This window comes from Camelus dromedarius, chromosome 2, assembly GCF_036321535.1.
Source record: "Camelus dromedarius isolate mCamDro1 chromosome 2, mCamDro1.pat, whole genome shotgun sequence".
In the NCBI taxonomy this organism is placed as follows: domain Eukaryota; kingdom Metazoa; phylum Chordata; class Mammalia; order Artiodactyla; family Camelidae; genus Camelus; species Camelus dromedarius.
In genome coordinates this window covers 85,178,214-85,202,861 of record NC_087437.1, presented here as the reverse complement: position 1 = coordinate 85,202,861, position 24,648 = coordinate 85,178,214, and the positions used below count along the sequence as shown (strand labels likewise).

At 35.4% G+C, this 24,648-nt stretch overlaps 1 long non-coding RNA gene and 1 pseudogene across 7 annotated transcripts in view; one reads left to right on the top strand and one right to left on the bottom strand.

Moving 5' to 3' along the window:
• The window catches only part of LOC135323329 (uncharacterized), a 430,798-nt gene that overhangs the window by 134,527 nt on the left and 271,623 nt on the right, over nucleotides 1–24,648 (bottom strand). For 5 of the 7 annotated variants that reach the window (XR_010384765.1, XR_010384766.1, XR_010384772.1 and 2 more), the window contains one exon: nucleotides 7,871–9,985. This is a non-coding gene — a long non-coding RNA (uncharacterized LOC135323329). The remainder of the gene's footprint in view (nucleotides 1–7,870; nucleotides 9,986–24,648) is intronic. The other 2 variants (XR_010384767.1, XR_010384770.1) reach the window with 2 other exon arrangements.
• LOC135319009 (cytochrome c oxidase subunit 2-like) lies at nucleotides 5,280–6,400 on the top strand (annotated as a pseudogene).

Genomic DNA, 24,648 nt, shown 5'->3' with positions numbered 1-24,648 from the left:
CTGGCAATGAAAGGAGGTAGGGAAGATCCTAAGAAGAGCAAGAACTGTTCTCCCAATAAAGCACATCAGGTAAGATCTCTTCATAATCTTTAAGCAAAGGATTGTAGGAATCCTCTAATAATGGGCACCTAGGCATTCGAGGATTCTGGTACATCTATCCAAATCTCATGTCTTCCTCCTTTCCTGTCATGGTGTTGACTGTGGCATAGCAGATGTGCCTAGGCTGAGAATTCAGACATCTCTAAATTTCTACCATTATACAATTACGCCCTATGCCTGACATCCAGCCATCTTCACCCTCTAGCTGCAGGAGATAAGGGTCTCAAAAACCTGCCAAGAAAGAAGGCATTCTGATATTCACAGATCGCTTTAAGTTGTTGATTAATGGATCTGAGACTATCACTTTCTCAGATTAATCATTGGTACTTAGCAATAGCCATACAATTCTACTGTTCTTATGACTGCTGTTTCTCTCATATCTCAAAAATCTGACACTGCACTGCCAATGCATCCTCTTTTTATTGTATCCTATTCCAGGCGATCATAGATGAGATCTTAGCAATTATACTCCTAGAGCATTCCAAGGTCAATCCTCCATTTGCAACCAGTTATGAGATCCTCATTACCATCCAGAATCACATTTTCAGGGGCTATTTCCTATAATGGTTCCTGGCACACAGTGTCCTAGGACAAGTTTCCTAGAAGCAGAATCTAATATGGAGTTTTGTTTTGTTTTGTTTTGTTTTTCCCTTTTCCCAAGTAGCTTACTGGGGAAAAGCTCTCAGGAGCAGGGGAAAAAGTCATGCAACAAAGGTCTGGAGACAAATTTTAAGCAACAATGTCATCTCAGCCGAAGAGTAGTTTCAGTCTGATCCCAGGTGTTAGCTGTAGAGTATAAACTACAGCAAAAAGTCAATGGCACCTTGCAACAGGTTATAGTGAACACACACCAGTAAGTCACCGGCCAAGGTCTGCCCTCAAAACGGGAGGGGTCAGGTGGGATAGAACGACTGCTGAGGTGGCTGTTGCTTGTCTGAGAGCAATTTTTTGGAGAGGACAGAAGATCTGCTAAACATAAGCCTCAAAGAGCTAGAAGACAGATGCACTAGCTGGCTAAAGGGACCTGGAGGAATACACTCAGCATCCACTACTATGTGAATGTGACCTGTCACTAAATTGTAAGATCATTTTTGTGAGGAATGATACTCTTTCAATTATTTTAAGCCCTTGACACAATTAACGATACTGTGTCTTATATATGGCAGGTCAATTATATTTAAAAGGGGGAAAAAGAAGAAGAAGAAGAAGAAAAAAGAAAAGTGTAGATTTTCTAAACTATAGAAGTGTAGAATAAAGTTGAGTTGAGCTTAAAAGAGTGCAAGAGTATGATGACTTATAGAGATTATGTGTAATCGTTTTACACTTTTATTCTCAAGACGTTTTTGGTGAGTTACCAATTTCCCCCTAAAAAAAATGTATGCCATGATTCATAGGAGATGCATGGTCTCAACCTAAAACTGTGTATTTTACACTAGGTATTTATTGAAATGACTCTTTTATGGAAATCAATTAAAATGAAAAGTGCTCATTAATATTCATTTGCTACAGGGAATTTAAATGACGAGATGGAAGCATCATAGCAACTACTCTAACCACAGAGACAGTCTTGGATCAGCTACTTAGATCTAAAGTCTCAAAAGTCACAAGTCTGTCATCATCTCCAATACTATGTATATGGCCTGCAGCACCAAAATGGGAAGAAACTAAGAAAACACTGGTGGTGGTAATCTCAAACACCAACTACATTGCAGCAAGGCTGCTAATAATTTGCAGTGGATAAAAGAGAAATGGCTTTCCTGAACTCAGCTCACTTTAATCAAATAAGTAATCTGCAGAATTATTCAGTGAGATATCCTACTACCAATCTATAATTTATTCAGCAAGATACCTTATTTTACCACACATAGATTCAGGGGAAAACACATTTCTAAGATTATTGGGAAAACACATTTCCTGAAGTTTTAGATTATCTTGGATTTATTCTGATATTTCATAAGTTTTATGCATACTATTTATTTCTCAGCAGTTAGTCTAATGAATAAGATTTGGGCCCTGTTTTAGTTACTGACCTTTAAGAAGGGAAGCCATATCAACAAAATATATGGGGTAGGGGTAAAGAGAAAGTGAAATTTGTGTGGCAGCTGTGTGGGAGTTGTTTTTTTTTTTTATTCTTTTTTTTCTTTTTTTTTTTTTTTTTTAAGATTTCCACTATAGTTTCACATACAGGTGATGGAAAACAAAACAGAACTATCTGATCCGGCCAAGTTCAATGATAGATCAAAAAAAGACAGAGAGAGAAAAATAACAGCTAATAAACATCAATTTCAAATATGTATCTGGAATAACAAAAAGAGATAACACTGTCAAAAGGAAAAACAGTAAACATAGTGTCCACACTCACAGAATATCAAAGTCTTAAATTTCCAATAAATAACATAGCAACCTAGTAACATGTTCTATATACTGTGAAGAATGATATTGGTACAAGAATGACAGCAAAAGTAAAATCATCCTTAGCTGGACTATTTAAAAATGCCACATTATCATTTCCCACTATGTTGCACTGAGAACAGGAGACAATCAATTTTGAGAGATTTCTGCCAAACTGCATAACCTGAATCTAATCTTGAGTGTATACCAGACAAAGCCAAATCAGGGGAAAAATTTTACAGAGCTGGCCTATAATTCTATCAAATAATTGGACTGTAATTTTCAAAGAAGTCAAGGTTTTGAAAGGCTAAGAAAATTTGAGAAATTGTTCCACATTAAAACAAGCTAAAGAGACATGACAACTAAATTCAACATGTTCCACTGAATTGGATTCTGGACTAAAAGTAAAAAAAAAAAAAAAAAAAAAAAATGCAAGAAAGAGCGTTATTAGAATAATTTGTTACATATGAATAATGTCTTAATGATTAGATAAAAGCATTGTATCAGAATTAATTTTCTGATTTTGATAACTGTATCATGGATATAGAAGAAAACATTCTTGTTTTTAGTAAATGCAAACTAATCTTTTTAGGGGAGTGAGGTATCAACCTATTCTCAAACAGCTGATCAAATAATAATATGTATGTATATACAGAGAGAAAATGACAAAGCAAATGTGGTAAAATGCTAACATTGGGGGAACTTTTATTAAGATTTTATAAATTTTGGGGGTATTTTTCTCGCAGATTTTCTCAAAGTCTGAAATTATCTCAAAACAAAGGGTTTAAATAGAAATTGATACCACAAAAAGTCTTAATAGGACAAACAAAACTTAATTTAAATGTAAAGAGGTTTTATGTATTTTCACTGAAATACACTAATTATATAATAATCTTAACCAAATAGCTTTTTGAAACTTTTAATTGTATAAAGCACTTTGATACCAGTGGATGTAATAGCATAGGAATGTAAGAAATAAATGGTGGTAAACAGAAGAAAAATCTGCTTCAGAACACTAATATGATCACATGCCAAATCATAATCTTACTATTTCATTTCTCTCCTAGAGGACAGACTTCTTCAAGCTGATACTGGTATTTCATATGCGTGAATTATACAAGCAGAGTTGCAGGTGCAGTTATGTTTGTTGGGGTTAAAATTTCTCTGCACTTTTCCTTGATTAACTAGTACTAATTTAATACAATTGGGGAATTTAGGCCTCATTTTTAACTAACACCAATTAAGATAATTGTACTGTGCAGATAAATTCACTTTTTGGTTATGATATGATGAATCATCCATTTTATCTTCATTTCTACTCTTGCAATGTTTGAGTTGTGTCACTCTGCACTGTATAGATGTTTCTCCTTAGTTTCAGTTCAGTGGTGAGTACAGTGATTTAAGCATCTATCAAACATTGTGTGTCTGTCACACAGGGAAACTGCTCAACAGCCAATTCATGAATTACAGTTCTGAACCTTCAACAGTCACAAACTATCAAAACTTCCAAACTGGTACAGGAAAACTTTTATTTTTTTAAACAGTCCTTTTCCTAAGGTTAGGTGAAGCACAGAAACACGATTTTTTTTTTATTACACTGAGTTATGATGATGACATATGCTATCAACTTCTGTTATTATTATTGTATCTTAGGAGTAAAGAAGTAAATGCTGGTATTGTTTAAAATAAGCTAAATAAAGTAATTTTAAGAGGTTAAGATTTCACTGCCTTGAATAGTATCAGGTAAGTAAAATATACCATGAGCTGTTACTCAAAAAGCATCTTACAAACATCATCTAAACTAACTGCAGTTTTAAAAGTCATCAATTGTATTCTATATATGACAAATAATTTTAGATAAAAAGTAAACCTGTAAAATTAGAAGTTGTTTGAAGAACTACTTCTGCAGATCTTTCTAAATGTCAAAGAATTAAGCTCATGTAGTTTACAATACAATTACACTGCTTAGAAACTTTATAAGGTATATTTTCCAATATGTTACAATATGTACCTACTATAAATAAGTCCTGTACCATACCAGTCATTCTGGATGCCTCACAACATCATTTAAATCTGGTTCCATACGGTTCTTACTGATTTTATTTTTTCCGTGTTCAATGTTCACTACGTGGCATTTTTAAGATATTATAATACTAATATTATTCCAGGCTGATTAAAGGTAAAAATAATGATTTAACTATTAACCATTTAATAGTTAATAACTATTTAAGAAGCATCAAACAGAAAACCATACACCTTGAAGTCCATCTCATACAAAAATTTCAGATTCTCACTATTCTCAGCTTGGTCTAATGAAAATATCACTGAGAAGGCTGAGAAGTCCTAAATCTACAATAAACAAACTATTCAAGCAAATAAGCACAGTATTTCAACCTTAGGATTTCTGCATCCTGATTTTTACAATAAAGGGGTTAGATTAGATGAAACACAAAAGTCTCTTCCATATAAAAATATCCTCCATTTTTCTCTTTGTGAAAACAAAGAAACTTGATCTGTCTCTTCTTGCTAAAGAGTAGTTATACATTATTTTTGTTAAGTTCTTAATTAATATTAGTTTTACAATGTTTCTGGATTCATGTACGTTTATGTCACTTTGGCCTATTGTAAGAACTCAAAATAACAATAACCTTAATTTTGAAAACCAAATTTTCCATAGTCTTGTATCCAAAATAGCAAACTTTAAATCACAAAAGAAAACAAAATGTAATTAATCTCTAAGTTATTATAATCTCCTTTAGCATATTTTGACTAAATTTACTTGAGGAATGGTCATGCTACACTGTACAACTTTTCCAAGTGATTTAGCACTAACATGGAGCAATATGGCAAAACAGCAAGAATTGTACTAGTTTGGAAAGGACCAATGGAGATTGAATGTAAAAAGGCGCATTCAAGTGTAGGATTTGACAAGTGTAAGATTTCATCTATAGGCTCTTTTATCTCACTAACAGCAGCAATATACATAATTTTCATCCTGTAAGAAGCATTTGCATCCAAACAAGAGGTTTCGACAATGTCAACCTAGAATGATTACACGGATGCGCTCCACCATATCATACATTTCAGGAGCCCACTTATATTAATCTAAAAGAAAGGACGGAATCGAAACCTCTCCAAATGGTTTTAAGCCAACCCCCCATAAGAACTATGCCTTTCTAAATAAAGAGATATTAGTAAAAATTTAGGTAACTTTGTAACAATTAAATCATAAGTGAAAATACTGTGTATCTCTATGGCATATCATTTTCAAGTAGGCTTACAAGACACAACATCACCCATTATAGAATGATCGCTACATTTTCATGACCACACACTGGTAATTGTATTCTTAATTGGCTCTTTAGTTCTATATATTATTTTGCTTATACTAACAACCAAGTTAACACATACAAGCACCATAAATGCACAAGAGGTTGAGACAATTTGAATAATCTGACAGCTATCATCCTCATTTTAATTGCCTTACCATCACTATGAATCCTTTATATGATAGATGAAATTAATAACCCCTCCTTAACTATAAAAACAATAGGTCACCAGTGACATTTAAGCTATGAATATACGGACTCCAAGGATCTGAACTTCGACTCTTACATAATTCCAACATCAGATTTAAAACCAGGTGAGCTGCAACTATTAGAAGTAGGCAAGCAAGTAGTGCTACCAATAGAAGTAACGATTCAAATGCTGGTTTCAGCTGAAGATGTGTTACATTCATGAGTAGTACCATCATTAGGATTAAAAACAGATGCAGTTCCTAGACGCTTAAATCAAACAACACTGATCAACACAACCAGGCTTATATTATGGACAATGCTCAGACATTTGCAGATCAAACCACAGCTTCATGCCAATTGTCCTACCACTCAAGCCTTGCCCCTACACCTGAATTAGGTAGATGCTGGCCTCCACCTATATCAGATAACATGTATAATTCCCCTAGTCTCAGCTAAGTCCCAGCTGCTCAGCTAGAAAAAGTAAATAACTGCCTGATATTTCATCTATTGGATATAGTGATATTCAATCAGCTAATACTGAAAAAATACATTTTAAATAGCAAATCACAACAAAAATGCAAAATATTAAAGTTTCCTCTTGAGAAAAAAATTCTTTATTCAGACTGTAATGTTTGCTTTCCAGAAATACAGCTATTTGATTGTTTAACATATGTATATCTGAAAACATTTATTGTAAATAATGCTCAAAGTTTTCGATACCATTTGCTGTCACTTTTTTGTGTGTTTGCTATCACTCACCATTATCTGCCTCATAGTAATAAATGTTATCACCTTCTGTAGCTTGGTTCAATTTTATTTTCATTTAAACCTTCATCTGGTGTCTATTTACATAATAAACGAATTAGAATATTAGAAAAATCTATCTGATTATGATAAACCTTTGAATAAAATAAAGGTTGGTTTAAAAATTAGTGAAAAGTAGGGAATTCTGTTTTTTTCCAGTTTCATCTGAATTAAGGTATTTCAACAGACCAAGCTGTTTGTAAGGAGAGCAGGGCTGTGAGCATGATCCTCAGCTGTCATCAATTGGGCTGAACTCAACTACCTTTTCTGGTCTTTTGTTTTCATTTCACATAGATTACTTTAGTAAAGTTCTTTGTTCTCTTCTGTCAGGTCTTTCTGGGTCTAGTGGTTCTCTGTGTTATGTTTGGTTTACTCTTACATGCACAGAGAACAGTGATTCCTACTCCGCGCTGTGATTGACAGAACTCTGAGGTTGACTGGGATCAACACCCCTTACTTATTGCCCCTGGGTGTGAAAGAATCATTCTTTTAAAGGAGATGTACATACCTCAGAAACTCTGGAAGGCTACCCAACGTCCTGTACTGTTACCACAGAGCCACTTCTTAGTGGAATCTTGCACCTTTCTAAACATACACACAAACCCCTCTGTTTTTGAAAGAGATTCTTCAGATCTCTTGGAGATTAGGTCTCTGTTTCTCCTTAGGGTTTAACACCTTGAAACAGCAGGCATAAGCCCCCTTCTCACAGAAAGACCAAATTCTAACTGCTCTTGCTTCCTTTCTGAGCCTTTTTCCTCCTTTTCACATGGGGAGTCTCTGTACAGTGTCTGGGGTTCCCACATACGTAAGGGCCCTACCCAGCTGAAATGTCATGTATCTTAGGTCAGGTTCTCTAGGTGCAAAATATGTGACAGCGATTTTTTTTTTTTTCATTTACTCAAGTGACTTTGAGGAGTGCTCTGAGAAGAGTGTGAGGGGTAAGGAAGGCAGGGCTGGCAGGGAAACGCTAAGCAAGCGTGTGTCTCGTCTGTAGACCAGCTTCAGTCAGAAACCACAAAGAGGCTCTAGAACAAAAATTATGCATCAGTTTGTCCTACCTTGAGTCCAGCTCATTTGTTGAGTCCAGGGCGAGGGCGAGGGCGAGGGCGACGGCGACGGCGCTCCCGTCCGACCGCTGGAGGAGAAGAGCGGCAATGCTCCAGGCAGCACAGCCATGAGTCGTCAGCAACCAACTTACAGAGCAGCTGGGGGAGTGGCCGCACCGACTCTTAAAGGGGCCCTGGGCGCCCACTACTGCATAGCTAATTACGGTTAACCACCTCTTTGGCTGAGTTCCCCCTGAAAAAGACCCTGAGATACAGAGGTAGGTGCAGAAAATGTATTTTGAAGGTGACCCCAGAACGCACCTATGAGGCAATGAAGTGTGCAAGACAAGGAAAGGAAAGAAGACAACAGCCCACTCACGAGCAGATCAATAAATGGGCGGAGGGTTCCTTAACTCTCCTGGGGAGCTAACTCTCACTCTGGGTTAGTACCCACTTGCTGATGAACAAACTCGCAGTTCAAGAAAGTTCTCAGGAAAAGAGGAAACAGGGGATCTGTTTATGTGCTGGGGAAAACTCTATTAGTTTCCCATAAACTGCGGCAGGCTAGTTTACAGAAGCATCATTTGTACATGCTACAGGACCCCTCGCAGGTCTGCTTCACACGTGTTACACATTGAGTCCTTGATGGAGAGCCTCGGTACTCATGCTCCCAGGTGATAGCTAGCAGCAACCTTTAAACAATTAGATAAAAAAGACGACCAAAAAAAAAAAAAACAAGCCTGTCCTATGACTATAGCTAGCTCCAAGACCATATTTTGCATCCATCATTTTCCTACTTTACTATTTTAAAGCCCCCTTTCCGTGGCCAGAATTCCACAGACTTAGGTACTTTCCCTGGTGAGGGGATTTAGGCCTCAATCCCTGAGGAATCTGACTTCCTGATTATACTGTTTTTATAACTCTATGGTTACTTCAATTGCCCGTCCACTGTTATCACAAGGAATGGAATCACAATTAAGTGCCCCTAATAGTCCTTGAACTTCAGACAACATTTTCACTACCATGATTATGCAGCAGCAACCTTAGCATATCAAATAAACAGTGTCCAATTAACTCTTCCCGGATAGGAAATCTGTCTTTGGGTTCTGACCCATTAGCATGAGGAGCCCACGGTGAAGAGGCGGGCGGTACAGTGTTTGGGGTACTGCAGTCCTTGTTGTGTTCTCTGGTCAAAGTATTCTGCCTCTGGGAATCAGGTTCTCTAATTGCACAAACGAAAACTGTGCAAGTGAAAACCTCAAATTCCCCACGTGGATCAATGGAAATGATGAAGAGAAGGGGTATTCCTAGTTCCACTTTTTCATTGCCAGGCTCATGCATTCTAGTTACTGGAAACAAAGCAGCTGCAACGTGAATAGGTGTTGGTTTAACATACATACCAGGGTATCCTATCTCCACATTGTATACTCATCAAGATGATGCTTTTTCTGAGTCTTTAAAAGGCCACCTCAAATCCAGCAGCTCAGCAGCTCTCAGGGGATATGCGCAGAAACAGCTGATCCCATGATTATGCTCCCTTTGTTGTTTTCCCTTCACTATAAAGTGATTCCGTTGGTTTGAAGCCCTGTTATGTGTGATTCCACGACCTCAAGTCCTCAGAGAATGGTTGGCAAAGGCCTTGTGAACAACCAAGGCAAATTAACTTACAGAATGCTTGATAATCTTAGTAAATGAAAATTGTGGTTAATCATCCCCCTTATAAGAAAAAAGGAGTACAGTATAATCAACTTGCCAGCATGTGACTGCTTGAGCCCCTTGAAAGATACTAATATATTGATGGATAGGGGTTCAGGGAAATAACTTCAAGATGGGCCTGAGGATCACTGTATTCAAAGTAAAAGAATGTGGGCTGCAATAATATGTGTGACCTGGTCTCCAAATGGCTGTACTCCAAAAGGGCCATGGTAGCATTTTTGGTCTTAAATCCTCAAAAGACCAAGGTATTCCCCTTCCTCAATGTTTGGTTACTCTGGTAAATAACTGTATGACCTTTTTTGGTAAAAATTGGGAGAAATATAGATATGTATACATACACACATAAATACACATACTTGTTGTGGCACTGCAGATTCTTCCCCAGAGGGCCAGATCTCTTCAATTGATGACCTGTGGGTTTAAGAACAAGCTCAATATTTGAACTGAGTGAGCAACTGTGAGTTTTCCATATTCTTGTTTATTATAATATATTTCAGTTATTTCTTTTATAATTTTTATGGAGACATTTCATCTACAAAAATAAATTTCTTATTTCTTATTTTCAATAGTTTGTAATTGGATTTGCCTGAAACTACAGAATAATACTTTCTCTCTTCAAAACTTTAATTATGTAGCTTGTTATAGTTGAATATTGACACATTATCATATAGAATGCACTGAATTGTGGCTGCATTCAGACTTAATCAAAAATGGGTGTTGAGTAGAATAAAGTACTTCTTCATGATCTATCAAGATAATCATGTAATTTTCAGCTTAAAATTGAACAATTTATTTGGAATGTATTTGATTTGAGGTGGTTTCATTCTAGTGGGAGATTGTTTTGATTCATGCGATGAACACATTGCCCAATAACTTCCTCAAAATTGATTAGAAATTAATTAATTTCATAATAACTGTAAAATCATACAAAATTTGCAAGACATAACAATAGTGTTCCAAAAATTACTACCACCACCACCATTACCCTCCCCCCAAAAGGAAGAATATGAAAAAGAGAAATGTTTTTAAGGGTACAAACATCTGGTTATAAGATGAATAAATATTAGGGATGTCATGTACACCATGGTGATTACAGTTAACAACATTGCATTGCATATTTGAAAGTTATTAAGAGAGTAGATGTTAAAAGGCCTCACCACACACACACACACACACACACACACACACAATTTTAACTATGTAAGATGGTGAATTCGTTAACTAACCATATTGTGGTAATCATTTAGCAATATATACATATATCAAATCATTATATTATATATCTTAAACTTATACAATGTTATATGTCAATTATATCTCAATAAAATTGAAAAAAAGAAAACAAACAAGATAGCCTAAAATTTTATGTCAAATTGTATGAATCACAAGTTTCTGAATGAGTTAATGGAAAATTTCCTTTTGTGGACAATTAATTTTATCTTCCAACCAGAACAGGTAGGAGATTCATGGACTGATAGGATGTTATCGGCTGCTGAATATGTGGCCAAGTGGATTTAACTTCCTTTCCTTCTTTTCCTCATTGCCATTTGCAGCATATTTAGGGTAACAGCTGGATATGGGGCTGGTCAGCCCCATACGACTAAAATGAGTAAATCCTGAAGCTGTCTGGAGAAAAGGACAGACAGACATTTCTTTTACTACTTGAACAGTGTTTTCTTAACTATAACAGACTCATTTTTTCATTACATTTTCTCCAAGAAAGAACCACAGCTTAAAAAACAAAATTGATTTAACCAGTTGACACAAATCCACAAAACTTTTTTTTCTAATTTTTATCAAATCTATGTCAAGCTTGGAGATAAATCATTCCATTTTGAATATAGTTGTTTGAAAGTAGCAAGCAGATTATTAAAGTACAACCAGTAAATCCAGGGTTGTTTGTGTTGTTTGGCACTCTGCTGTTGGTAGAGATGTGAAAAGAAGATAAGACGACCTAACATACGACAGGCAGCAAGGCCTAGTAGAGATCCAGGTAGTATCTGTTCAGTCTCTGGCTTACAGCAGGCTGGAGACTGGCAAGTTCAAAGAGAAGTACGTATGCATTTCACAGAATGTTGGCAAGGGCGAGCAACCAGGACTGAGCCTGGCCGTCTATCCCCAATTTGAAAACGGCATATGCTGATGTCCTTTGGCCAGCTCACACATGACAGATGTCTTTTAACCAGGTCAGACAAACAACATGAAAGACACAATCCGTGCTGCTACTAGACTCTGGCCTGAGTTCTCAAACAGAAAGCCTGTTTGAGCAGCAGGCCATGTTCCTACCCTGACGCTGGTATCCACCCCTTTTCCTCATTTGTGCATGTTGTTACTGGTTATGTTATTGTCTTCAGAACCCTCTTTTACTTGATGGAATGTTTCCATGTAACTTCAAATCACTTATATAACTTTAGATATTAGTTGTGTTTATATTTAAATATATCTTCCCTTCTTTTCCTTTTTTTCTTCCATAATGGTATTTTCTGGATTGCCTGCTATGTAACAATATTAGTTTGGGGATCACAGGTGAATAAAAAAACAGGATCTTTATCTTTGTAAAGCTTAAAGCCTTAGAAAGGAAAGCAGTCATCATTAAAACCCACTCTATGGTAAGGCAATTCCAAATACTACAAAGATACTCAAGATGAGTACCGACTGTGTACAGAGGGAAGTTCCCCAGAGAGAGTGACATCTGTGATGTCTCAATGTGAAGTAAGCCTGGGCCAGACGGACGTGGGAAAGAAGGGGGAATTCCAGGAAGAAAGGGCAACAAACACAGAACATAAGCCAGGAGAAAGTACCCTCAACAAAGATTTTCAGAAACAGGAAGAGAGGCAAAAGGCTGAGGTTGGAATACAAGCAAAGGCAATATTTGGAACTCCCAGTCAGTAAAGCCAAAATGTGAATCCTTTTTAACTTGTGGGATGACGTGAGCAGAATTAGAGTTTGACAGGCACAAAAATAATCAGTGGTATCTAGCCGTCTGGTGCTAGAGTCCTAAGTCCTAATCACTTTGCTCCACTACCCCCAAACTGAGTGTATGCAACTGAAATATTAATGCGAGTCTTAATGTTACAAAACTCACAGGACGGTTTTGAACATCACACTAGTAAATATCTGCAGAGAACCTAAAATAGTGTTTGGTAAACAGTAGACACTAAATAAATGATTGTCGTTTTTGTTGTTACTATTACTATTATGTTTTTAATTACAGGGCCATTACTCTGATTGTATCATGAAAAATACATCAAGGATGTATGAATCGGTGGGGAAAAATATAAGGATTTATCATAGTGGTCCAGCAATAAATGATTCTCAACTTAATTAACATACAGGGAGAGGTATGGATGGAAGAAAGTGATTTGAGATGTGGGGTGATACAAAGTGAACCGTCCTCAGTGGCTGACTGGACGTGAGGATGAGGTAAAGGATATGGTTATGGATAAGGTTAACAAACAGCACTTGAAGACAATTACAGTGTCTGAAAGTGACAATGTTGAACATTTATAATATGAAGGAACTTCTGCTAACTAGCTGAAAAAGGACAAAAAAACCAATTGCAAAACTGACAAAGTTAGGGACAGGCAGTTTAAAAATGTGAGACGCCACTTCACACTATTAAACTATTAAATTTCAGAAAGCTGGAAAAAGCCAACGGAGATGTGGGGAAGTAGAAACCTCGTGCCTTGTCATTTCGAATCTTGGTATAAGATGACGTGACCAAAATCAGACTACAGTATTCTACCCCGGGGTCTAGAGCCCAGTAAAATTTGGAAACAAGCCCATGAAGAAACATATATTGTGATGTTCATTATAATATTAGCTGTTGGAGGGTGAAATGAGGCCTCGAGCAATCAACTCGGTATTTACACTGGTAGATTAATTACACTGTTATACTCCGTCATTGGCCTCACTGATAATGAACTGCCTGACCCTGCCTGTTCCATGTATATATTCCTCATTCTTGCCGTGTGAATTCATTTCCTTCTCTGGGAGGAGTGTATTGCTTTGCTACATTAACATCACAAACTGGGTTTATGACGTGTTGTTTTGGCCAAGGAAATGAGAGCAGAACTGATAGTCTGCCAATTCTGGGCAAAAACTTTCCCAGCCATTGGCAGTTTCACCAGGTCTCCAGGGTTGATCATTTTGATTTTATTCCAGAATGTAGAAGCTATATAGAGTAGAGCTGTGAGAAGCCCTGCAGATTCTGGAGATCTCAAGCAACCACATGAGCAAGAAATGCACACGTTCTGTTTCAAGCCCCTGGTCTCATTGTGATGATCTGTTTACTGACTGACTGTTTCTACCACTTGTAATCTCCTGATTGTCAGAGAGCAAGTTACTCATCTTTGTGTGTCTAATGAGTGACAGTCTCTGGTAACTAGTAGTGTATTTTAAAAGACTTAATATTATCCCAGTATCAGTTTAGCTTTTCAGTAATCATCACCCCATGAAGGGGCAAAAAATGTTCAGTAACGTCACTCCTCTCAGCATCTCCTGCGTTACTGATTTTGTGTCTCTCGCCTCTCTTGGCTCTTCCATCAGGCTTTTGTTAATGCAGGAATGGCAAATAGATGGTGGGTCTAGAACCATTCCTGGCCCAAACCCATGGCAAAGCCTTCATCAATCACAGCACACTTTCCCTTAGATCACAGAGATCTGGAAATCTTTCAATTCAGCATACTTGGCAGAAAGTACCAGTGGATTAGAGTTGGCATTGATTTAAAATATATTTGTTATCCCTGGTCTAGGGAAGAAAATTAACAGGCTTGGAATTTGAGGGTAGCATTGCTCTTACTTACCTTACTTCAACTTCTTGGACTTTGCAAAATTAATTTGAAAATTTTCTTAGGATTCCAATTGATTTTAGCATATTTTAAAATACATAATTTCAAAGTAGCTTTCTTATTTTCAATTAAACTTTGTGACCTTTTTAGTCCAAGTTTCATTTTATCTTTCAGCGACTGTTATTTTAATATTTGCATAAGTCATTTTTTTGTAGGGGAAATGTTTAAAAGCCAATTTAAACTAGAGAAATGAAAAGTGTTGTTTTTAAATGAGTTTGTGATGACTATTCTAATAATATGTTTTAGTTTCTTGCCCGGCATTTACATTAAAACAAATACCATTAACACTGGATCTTGTAAACGTTCACGATAAATTTATTTAAAATACAGTTTTTAAAAATAGAAAGGAAAGCACACACACACAGTTTCTGAATCACTAATTCAAACACTGTTGTCTTGATTAGATCTTTTAAGAGTATTTTACTATATTAGAAAACAGAAGGATACTTTATCATTTTATCTGTAGGATTATAATTGGAAATATATTTGAGCATTCAGGTAGAACTCTAATACTATTTCAATTTTAGTTAGTGAGGAAGCTCACTCTTCTCTGCCAACTTGGTGAATGGAAACCAAGAGGCATCCGGAAGGTAACAAGACTGAGTCTTGCAACCAAAACTCTAGTAATGGTTTACAATCAAAATATTTCCAGACTTTCGAAGACTTAAGAAGTTTTGTTTGTGCTAATTTCCTTAGGTTTCAGAATTCTTTAAAAACTCTTAAATGAATGTTCTGGAGAAAAAATTTTAAAAAATCTTTTAAAAAGGAAATGTGTTCATATCTTGTACATATACACCAATTATTCTTATCCTACAATTGTATTTTCCCACTCCAAACACAGTATTTTTTTGATGACTACTTATCTCATTTTTCAAGTGAGTGTTATTTTTTGCTAATATAATCTAAATTCATGTAATAATACTGTAGACACAATTGGATAGGTGGCTATATTTAAATGGTCTTGTTACCACTGCTATTCATTAATCAAAAGAGTTTATCTTGAATGCCTGCCTCCCTGTGGCAGCTGACGAGGAAGGAAATTTTTAAAAAACCTTTATTCTAAGAAAGCATATTTTGATTAAAAGATAAATTTAAGGAAGCCAAAGGACTCTCTTGGATGCATGTCTTTGACATGCAAACCAACCAATCCAGAGCACAAACCAGCCAGTTACCTCTTTTCTGGAGTTCTCACAGGTTGAGCCATTATCTCTGTTACCTAGCCCAAGCTCATACGCTCACTGCACAACAGGCCAATAGAACGAGAGATAAGTTGTTGGGGCAAGGAACAGTGACTTTATTCGGAAAGCCAGCACATTGAGAAGATGGAGAATTAAGGTCCTAGGGAACTATCTTGCCTGAGTTAGAATTCATGATTCTTTCATACTAAAAGGGGAGGGAGTAAAGTCAAACATTTCCTGGTTCTAGTCAGCCTCCTGAGGGGATGTGTTAGTTTCTTCCTGCAGTCGTTTACAGGTGGGCCTGGTCAGAATGTTTCCTGTGAGCTAAACAAAGGTATTTTAGCTTAATGCTCATTACTCAGGAGGCAGGGTTCCCACAGATGGGCTGTTCTGTATAATTTAAGCTTATAAGCAACATCCCTTTAGTGATTAACTTGTAGCAAAAGCAATAGAATACAAAGGTTAAAGTAGAAGAAACATCCAGATGGAGTCAGATTTGTTTTTCCCTATTACATCTTTCGCTCTAACATGACCCCCAGTCAGGTACCAGATAACTCAAGACAGTCTCTAAACCTCAGAACCCACTGACATTATTCAAAAGCAGGCAGTCCTATGTCTGCCTCCCCTGCCTCCCCCTTGTCTTTCCAGTGGAAACCATAATAAAAGCTCTTGTCCATGGTTTCTACTTGCTCCCTCTGTCTCCTGCCCCGTCCTGGTGCTGCTCTCCATGTGGCCCTGCATGATGTGATGTCCCCCTCCTCTTGGAGACTGAGAGTAACAAACTATCTTTCTAATAGCAATCATCATATCTGCTGGCCTTACCTGTCCCTGAATAATAATAAATTAATAAACATAGGTATGTATATATACCTGTGTTTGTCTGTATTGTATATGTGTGTATCTTATGCTGAGAGGATTTTTATGGTACAGTTCAACCACTGTATTATTCCTCTCTTCCATTATCCAATTACTTCTTGTATATGTTTAAGAAACAACCTAGCCTTACCAAATAGCTTGATTTATTAATTTTGTGATTTTTGGCCTTCAAAAATACCAGTAAAAGCCATTGAAAATGATACCAAATAGGTTTATAGATTTTTTTTTGGCATTTGGCATCTTGCTGATGAGGGTTATCCCTTTTAAAATAAATGCAAATATGACTACAAACATAAATGTTTCTCAGTAAAAATAAAGATAGGTTTTTATGAAAATAACCTACTAATAAAAAGAAAATCAATTGTTTCACACTTATTTTTCAACTGATTACACTGTGCCACTAAGGGTTAAGATGAGAATTGAGGTCAGTAGTCAAGTTTCCATTATGTATCTAAGTCTTTCCTAAGAGAGAAATAACTTTAGAAGCTTTTGTAATTCTTTCACGATCTAGTTATATAAATTGGTATCTCTACTTGAATGCCAGAGACATATGTGTCTTAATACGTATTCATTTCATCTTCACCCCAAATCAACTGACACTACCATTGGTTCATTGCTTAGGGCAAAAATATTGGAGCAATTCTTCTTTACTTTCCTTCCACCACGATAAACGTACAATTCCAAAATATGTCTTCTTTACCAAAATACGTGTTAGAAAAATTACCACAACTTCCAATGACCTATAGTATTATCCAATTTGTCTAGTGTACTGTTTTCTTTTCATTGTGTTCTCTGAACTAAATTATTAACATAACCTCTGTCCAAACTCTATAGTATATTTCCCATATGGGAAGTGAGAACAAATTGGAACATTAACTAACTTGCTCAAAATTATGTAAAGTCGAAACTCCTTCCTAGAAAATACCAGGACTTGCACAAACATCTCCTCCTTACTGTGCAACTACACTTCTCTCTACTCCATATGCCTTGGCTGGTCTCAGTACTGGTAGTTACTTGAAGCAAGAAAACTTCAACCTCCTGTGAAGCTTCAATCTCTAAGAAATGCATCTGGCTGTACATGAACGGAAATGATATTTTGGCATGTTAAAGCTATTATGTTTAATCCTTTTTAATTCCTTATCCCTTGGGTCATTGGCTTCCACATCAAGTGTCAAATTTGAACAACTTAAATCCTAGCTTTTCTTCAATAAGGTAAAGATCAGCTATTACATAGGAATCATTAGTATCCAGTGGCTAGAGAGGATGAGAATAAGGAAAGCCTGTTTTTCCAGGCTAAGGATGTATGGGGAAAGTACAGAATACCAAAGGTAATCAGAAGTGTGTGTCAAGCCTTCCTTTTCCTACATTAAATTCCCAAAGATGCAAAGAGGAAATGTGAGTAGGAAGAGGAGGGAGTCCCAAGTTGAGGAATGTTTATTCCATGCTGCATTTTTGGGGACATCTAAAACCATGAGCTCCCAAGATATAGACCATAGTACCGTGTGCCAAAAACATGTTTCGTAATTGAGTGGACGAGATATCTGCAGACCAGAGGACTCAGAAGACAGTGCATGTTTCTTGATCCACCAATGCATTCCTCTCTCTCTTTTGGTTCCATGGGTCACATAATCTGTACTCCCCTTTCCCCCTACTCCTCATGCTTCTGTCACACAGAATAAAGTGATTAAATTTTCCATCTGTATTTTTCTAGTAGAAGACATTTTAGCTTTCCTCACACTGGTTTGATATGAACAATTTCTTTTGACATCTGATTCCTGCAGTAGCAATTTCACTTATTCTCAGGGAAGTGAAAGCTGTCTATCCACAATGTGAATATAACTATAGACTGAGAGCTCTATATCAAACCAAATATCAGTTCAGTATAGGACTGTGGTCACTAAGGGGAAGTGAGATAATCTACTCCAATTCTTCATCCACTTAATGATATTTTGTAACTATATAACAGTTTAAGAAACCTTGTAAAGAATGGAGGGCATGAAAAAAGACAAAGTCATAGGAAGAGAAAACAATGATACCACTGAAAATAATTGGATGCTTTGAAATTTAATAGAGGTCAAACTAGAAAAGATTTTCCTTGAAAACATAATGCAATATAATCAAACTCTAGAAAATAAGTTTATAAAATTGCTACATATTTATATAAATCTAATTTTCTCTGAGTTTTTTCAGTTAAAAAAAGACCTTTATGCCCATCCTCCATTTTTCTAGTTTTTTTCTTTTCTAGCTTTGTTCTATGTTTACATTTTGTTTCAACAGATTTTATATATACTATAAAATAATTTCATATGTTTATGAAATTTAGAAAGTTAATAGAAATTTTATAAAATGTAAAATATTAATATTTGCATTATCAGCATTATATAAATCTAATATTGACTAATTTTCATTAGACTTTAAAAATTAGCTTGCATTTTCAGAATATTCATGGCTAAGGTCAATAATGATAATAATAAAATTGCCAGTGTTAAGTTTGGGATCATTGAATCAGTGGGAACAAAAAAGTTGCCACTTTCACATGCCAATTTAGTTAATGAATCTGTGGTGAATCAACAAGAGAGACAACACCACCCTGAACTTTATTAAATCGATGTTTTTCTTGCAGATTGATTAATATATATAGTTCTTATTATATACTGCACAATAGCAATAGAGTTATTAAATAGGAGGGCTTGGAAAAACTGCATTCTCCACACAATCTCCCAAATTATTGTGAATAAATTACTTACAAATATATATTAACAACTTAAAAATAAATAAGATATTATAGATAAAAATATGGGAAAACTAGGTAAATACGTGTGTGTGTGTGTGTAAAACTGAACTGCAATGGCAGGTGTAAAGGGAGAGAGAAATTCTCTTCTATACAAGCCTTCCTATAGGTTTGAATTCTGTATTAAATGTTACCAAAATGGTATGATCAATGGTCCAAGTCTCATTATCATCACAACAGTAGTGCTCATCAAAACACTGCTTTTTTTCATTGTTTTACAATATGATGAGCTACTAGCCAAAAGTAGAGTTTTATCAATAGGTTATATGTTAAATGAAAAATGAAAACAATGTGAATTTTTAACCATTTGAAATTTATTTGAATGATACTAATCTATAAAATATACTCTCTCAAATGACATTAAAATGTATTGAAATATTCAATGACTATTTAGAATATATATTAATATTCACCGTTAAAATTCAAAGCATTGATTTTCCTTTGGAGAGTTAGGTTAACAGTAATTCATTATTGTTGTTTTATCAGAGTTATAATTTGATTTTCTTTCATTTTCTACTCAAAAAATTGCATTTAAAAAGTTTATTATCAAATGGAATTATTAAGGTTTTTGAAGACATTGTTCTCTTTTTATTAACTTAACCCATATCATGTGATTGGAGGGAGAATGTGGCTTAAGATGTGAGAGCACAATTTCTCAAGATGGACTCCAGCTTCTTCAAATCCTTAATTCTACCATTTACTTTGTCTAACCCTGTGTGAATTCATTTCTCTGGAAAAAAAAAAAAAAGTTACTTCTCCTCTCATTTTAAAAGTGAATACGATTATAATGGTGAATTTCTATCTGAAAGCACATAGACCATAAGTGGGCACAGGAAAAGCACTACGGAACAGTTAGATCTTGTTCTGTGCAATGTGGATAAAATTCTGTTTGCCCAGTACAGAGGTTTGGCATTCACCATACTAGAGTAGGCCTTCAAAATTTCACTGAATTTCTCCACTATCTGTGTCATAGTCTCCTTTGTTTATTATTATGCCCTAGACTTCTGTTATAACTGTAGTGAACTCAATATCAAAACCATGGCTGAGAATGTGCATATAATACTTACTCAAAGACTAGAGTATTAGAAAACTATATAAAGCAAAAAGAAAAAGAAAATCTATCCCTTGACAATAAATATTTCATGTTAGCACAAAACCATGCAATATTAGCTATGTTTACACCTTGACAAGTTTATCTACAAAACCTAATTTCTAATAATCTCAGTTGTCATTACATCTGAAATTACGCTCCCACTTGCCACTTACGATACCTCTTTGAATTGATCTTTTAAACTTGATAGAAGAAATGAACAAGCTAATCTTTTACAATGAGTTTGTTATAGGAATGATTAGCAGAAATAATTTGGATGTTTATTTTTGTTGATAGATAAAAGCGACTCTAAAATAAGTATGCTGTGAAACCAAGAGGCTTCATTCTGACCATGAGCATTTCAATTAATGGCTTGATTAACTTTAGTATGTTAAAAATTTGAACTTTTATTTATGAATCTGAGGGAGGACTCCCATACAGTATTAATATATGATTCCTGAATAATCTGAATAAAAATACATCTTAACTTTTCTCTTCTTAACTGACAAAGCACTGGCGATCACTGGTAAAAATTCTTATTTTCATAAAAGATTGATGTTAAACTAATAGATAAGTAGAAATACTTTCTTAGGTAAGAGGTTAGCTGGCAAATGAGAAATTCAAAACTTTAGTAAGTATAGAAAACACATTCCAATACTAAATTGTAAATAGAGTTGATTAGGGGAAAATCATATTTAGCCATTTAGAAAATAGAAAATGTGATCTTTATCAGTGAAAATATGATTTATGTTATTGGGTAATATTTTAAATCTTAAAAAAAATGTGGTTGCTTTTCTTTAGTTTTAACAAGATGCATATAAAGCATTTGACAAGAGGAAGAAAATTCAAAGATATTCCAGGGAAGAAATATAAGATGATTAAATTTTAGGAAATTTACGCACCAAGATGAAAGATGTCTAGGCTGTTCTAATCAGTGAAGATAACTCATTAAGAATGATTTAATTATCCTTTTTGTTTTTCATCAAAAGTCATTCTCTATCTCTACAAAGAAAACCAAAAGTGGAGACTGACCTAAAGTGAAGTTTCTGTGATTAATTTCTGTATGATTCAGTGTTTCTGAAATCAGTTGTTACCGAGATATTGTTATTATAACCTCCTGTGTTGATATTATTAAAATATATGCAATATTTCATTATTATGCCATGGCTCACTGAATAATTCAGTAATGTTTTAGCACACAGATTGTAAGACTCTAGGCACTGAAACTATGATGACAACTAAAGTATAGCCTTAGTTTAAAGAGCTAACAGCCTAGCAAGGAGACATTTATGTGAAAAATTACAACATAATGTAATAACAAGCTTCGAAATGGATATGTGCCTGATATGTTAAAACTGCATAGAGAAGGCATCTTGTTAGGTTGAGAGAAAAGTCAAAGAATTCATCTTATAATGTCAGATTGACATTATAGTTGTGCCATGAATCTTGAGAGAATTTAAGCCAGGCAAAGAGAAGGCAAAATTACAGCTCTGAAAGATGAGAAGCACAGTGATTTAAAAAATATAAACACTTTAGTGCACTGTGACTAACATAGGATGGAGAGTTGCGACTGACAAAAGTTTAAGCTAACATGGAAGAAAACTCCTAAGATCTTTGTATGATGTATTAATAAATTTTGTTATTACCATGGTGTAATAGAAAATTACATGTTTGTGATTTGGGAAATAAAAAAAATCATTTGAGAATGGATCAAGATAGAAAAATGGAAACAAATACCTTTTTTCGCCTCCCTTCCCTAATTTCATTTGCCAAAAAAAAAAAAAAAGCAAAAAATTTCAAAATGATTAAATCTACTGTACTACTAGAAAAATGACAAAATATCACCAGGAAATTATTGTTTTGGGTCATCGCTAATAGAATGGACTGATGGGAAGAGTTTTACGTAGAACTAAATCTGGAAGAAGCTACACAGCAAGATGACTGCAAGTAACCATGAAGATGTGCCAACCTTAGAGTCAACCTGTAGGAAAAGCTGGAGAGAGTCCATGATCACCTTTAAGGATTATTCATTGGGAAGAGCATCAAGACCAGGTAATCTTCCTTCCTGGCTACCAGGCATTAATATTATTGGTACTTCCATCCTGACCCTAAAGCAGTGACTTTGATATAACTCATGGAGAGGCAGGTTATTTCCACCACCCAAGTACTGACTCTCAGGAAATGAATACTGTTTCCCAACATTCAGCATACCACTTTTTCTGAACTGGTGGAGCAAGCTGTTTTAAACAAATAGTAATTACAACAAATAAAAAGCTTAGGGAAAACTTCAAGTACAAATGAACACAGAATCATTGATCCCCTAATACTTAGAAAGAAAGCAAGATAGTCAAAGAGAGGCACAGAACTCAGCTCACACATGTAGAAGGTTTTTGAAACATTGTCCACTGCTTTTTAAATTCAAAGTATTTGCTATTATTATTATTATTACTACTACTACTACTATTTCATGACCACTATTACTTTGCTCGGCGCTGCTCAAGCTATTAAGCCATTAAGATAAGGAACATATTACTTCAGCTGAGAAAAAAAATACACCATTGTTCAGTTTTTACTTATTGAATAAATAAATACAGAAATAAATAAATTTGAAAAAAATACAGGGAATTTTTGAAAGATGTCTTAGGTGTAAGCAGGGAAGGAAACACTAATATATTTCAACATGCCAAACAGTGGAGGATTCAGAAAGCTTATTTACTCATAGAGTAGTCATGGGTATGACATACAGAAAGCTCCTGCCATATGGAATACAGAAGTTCTTTTGCTTGGTGTGGGGATGGGAGACTCTGAAGCAACTTAGAAGCTTTAGGAATGCACTAAAAATATGTTAAATTCAGAGAAGGGACCAAGGAAACCAACCATCTAGAATCTTGCTCAAGGAAAGAGAAAGTCCTGTTGTGAAAACATAGAACCCTGAGATATTTTGAAAGAGAATTTGAAACTTGAGGGAGATTGTGTCTACTGGCTCCTTTAATTGTGAGAACTTAAATGATTCACCAGGAATCCTATAGCAACACAAGGCAGGTCCAAAAGCAGAGACAGTGGCATTGCATGGTGCAGATGAGAGAAATCTTAGATAGCACCTCCTGTCCTCCAAGCCATGTACAAAATGTGTGAAGTTGCCTTTCTCCATATGTAAATCACAGCATATAAATTTAAAATATGCTTCTTAAGACTTAAATTTGTTCATCCAATAAGTTCTTTGGCAAAAGACTGGTGACAGCAGTGGTGCTATCTGAAATTTGAAACTCCAGATTTCCTGAAGAATTCTATCCCAATGCCTTTACAACTTGATGTTAGGAAAATAACTAATTAAACTTTCTTAGACTCAATATATCCTTCTGCTAAAAAACAAAAGAGAGTACTTGCCTAATAAAGTGATTAAAGATGAATATAAGTAATATATAAAGTGATTTAAATGGGAACACTGTATACACACTCAACAAAAAATAGCTATCATTGGTTACCATGTGTCACATACTAGATGTAGAGCAAAGATTAAAATGATGTACACACCACAATCACTGCTTTCCATCTCCACTGCAAACTTCTTTTTCCAGGACATCAGATGATCTTTCACTTGTTTTGCTAAAATATCTTCCTAAATGGTCCCTCTAATTCTAACAAACCAATCCATTGCATTAAAATCCATTTTTTATGCAATACAGTGATATATTTAAAATGTACACCAGTCATATCCTGCGTGTACCAAACACTCCCACGTCTTTCCATTGCTCTTGCAAAATAATTCAAACTGCTTACCTTGTATATAAGGCTGCACGTAAACTGGGACTGCCCACTCATCTGACTTTATTTTCTACTCACTCCCACCTACTTCACTTCAGCCATACTGATTTCCTTGCTGTTTCTCAAACTGCCAAGACTACTCATGATTTAGGACCCCTACAACTGACATTTTATCCATCTATACTTCTCTTCACCCACATCACTGCTTATCTATTTCATCCTAACACAAGAGTCCTCAGCCCAAAACTCAACTCATTAGAAATCCCTTCCCTAATCACAAAATCTAAAGCTGTTTCCTTATTTTATTGTCTTGGAAGCACTTTGTGTCAATTATTTGTTTTCTTGGCCTTACCTATATACTATATCTAGAACTTAAGTCCAGGAGAGCAGGGATATTTTCTCCCTGTCTTACTTCCAACACTTAAGATAGAGCCTTACATGTAGTAGGTGCTTTACATGATTGCAGAATCAATGAAATTGAAATTAATTTAGTATGAGTTGTTCTCCAGGAATGAATCTCCAAA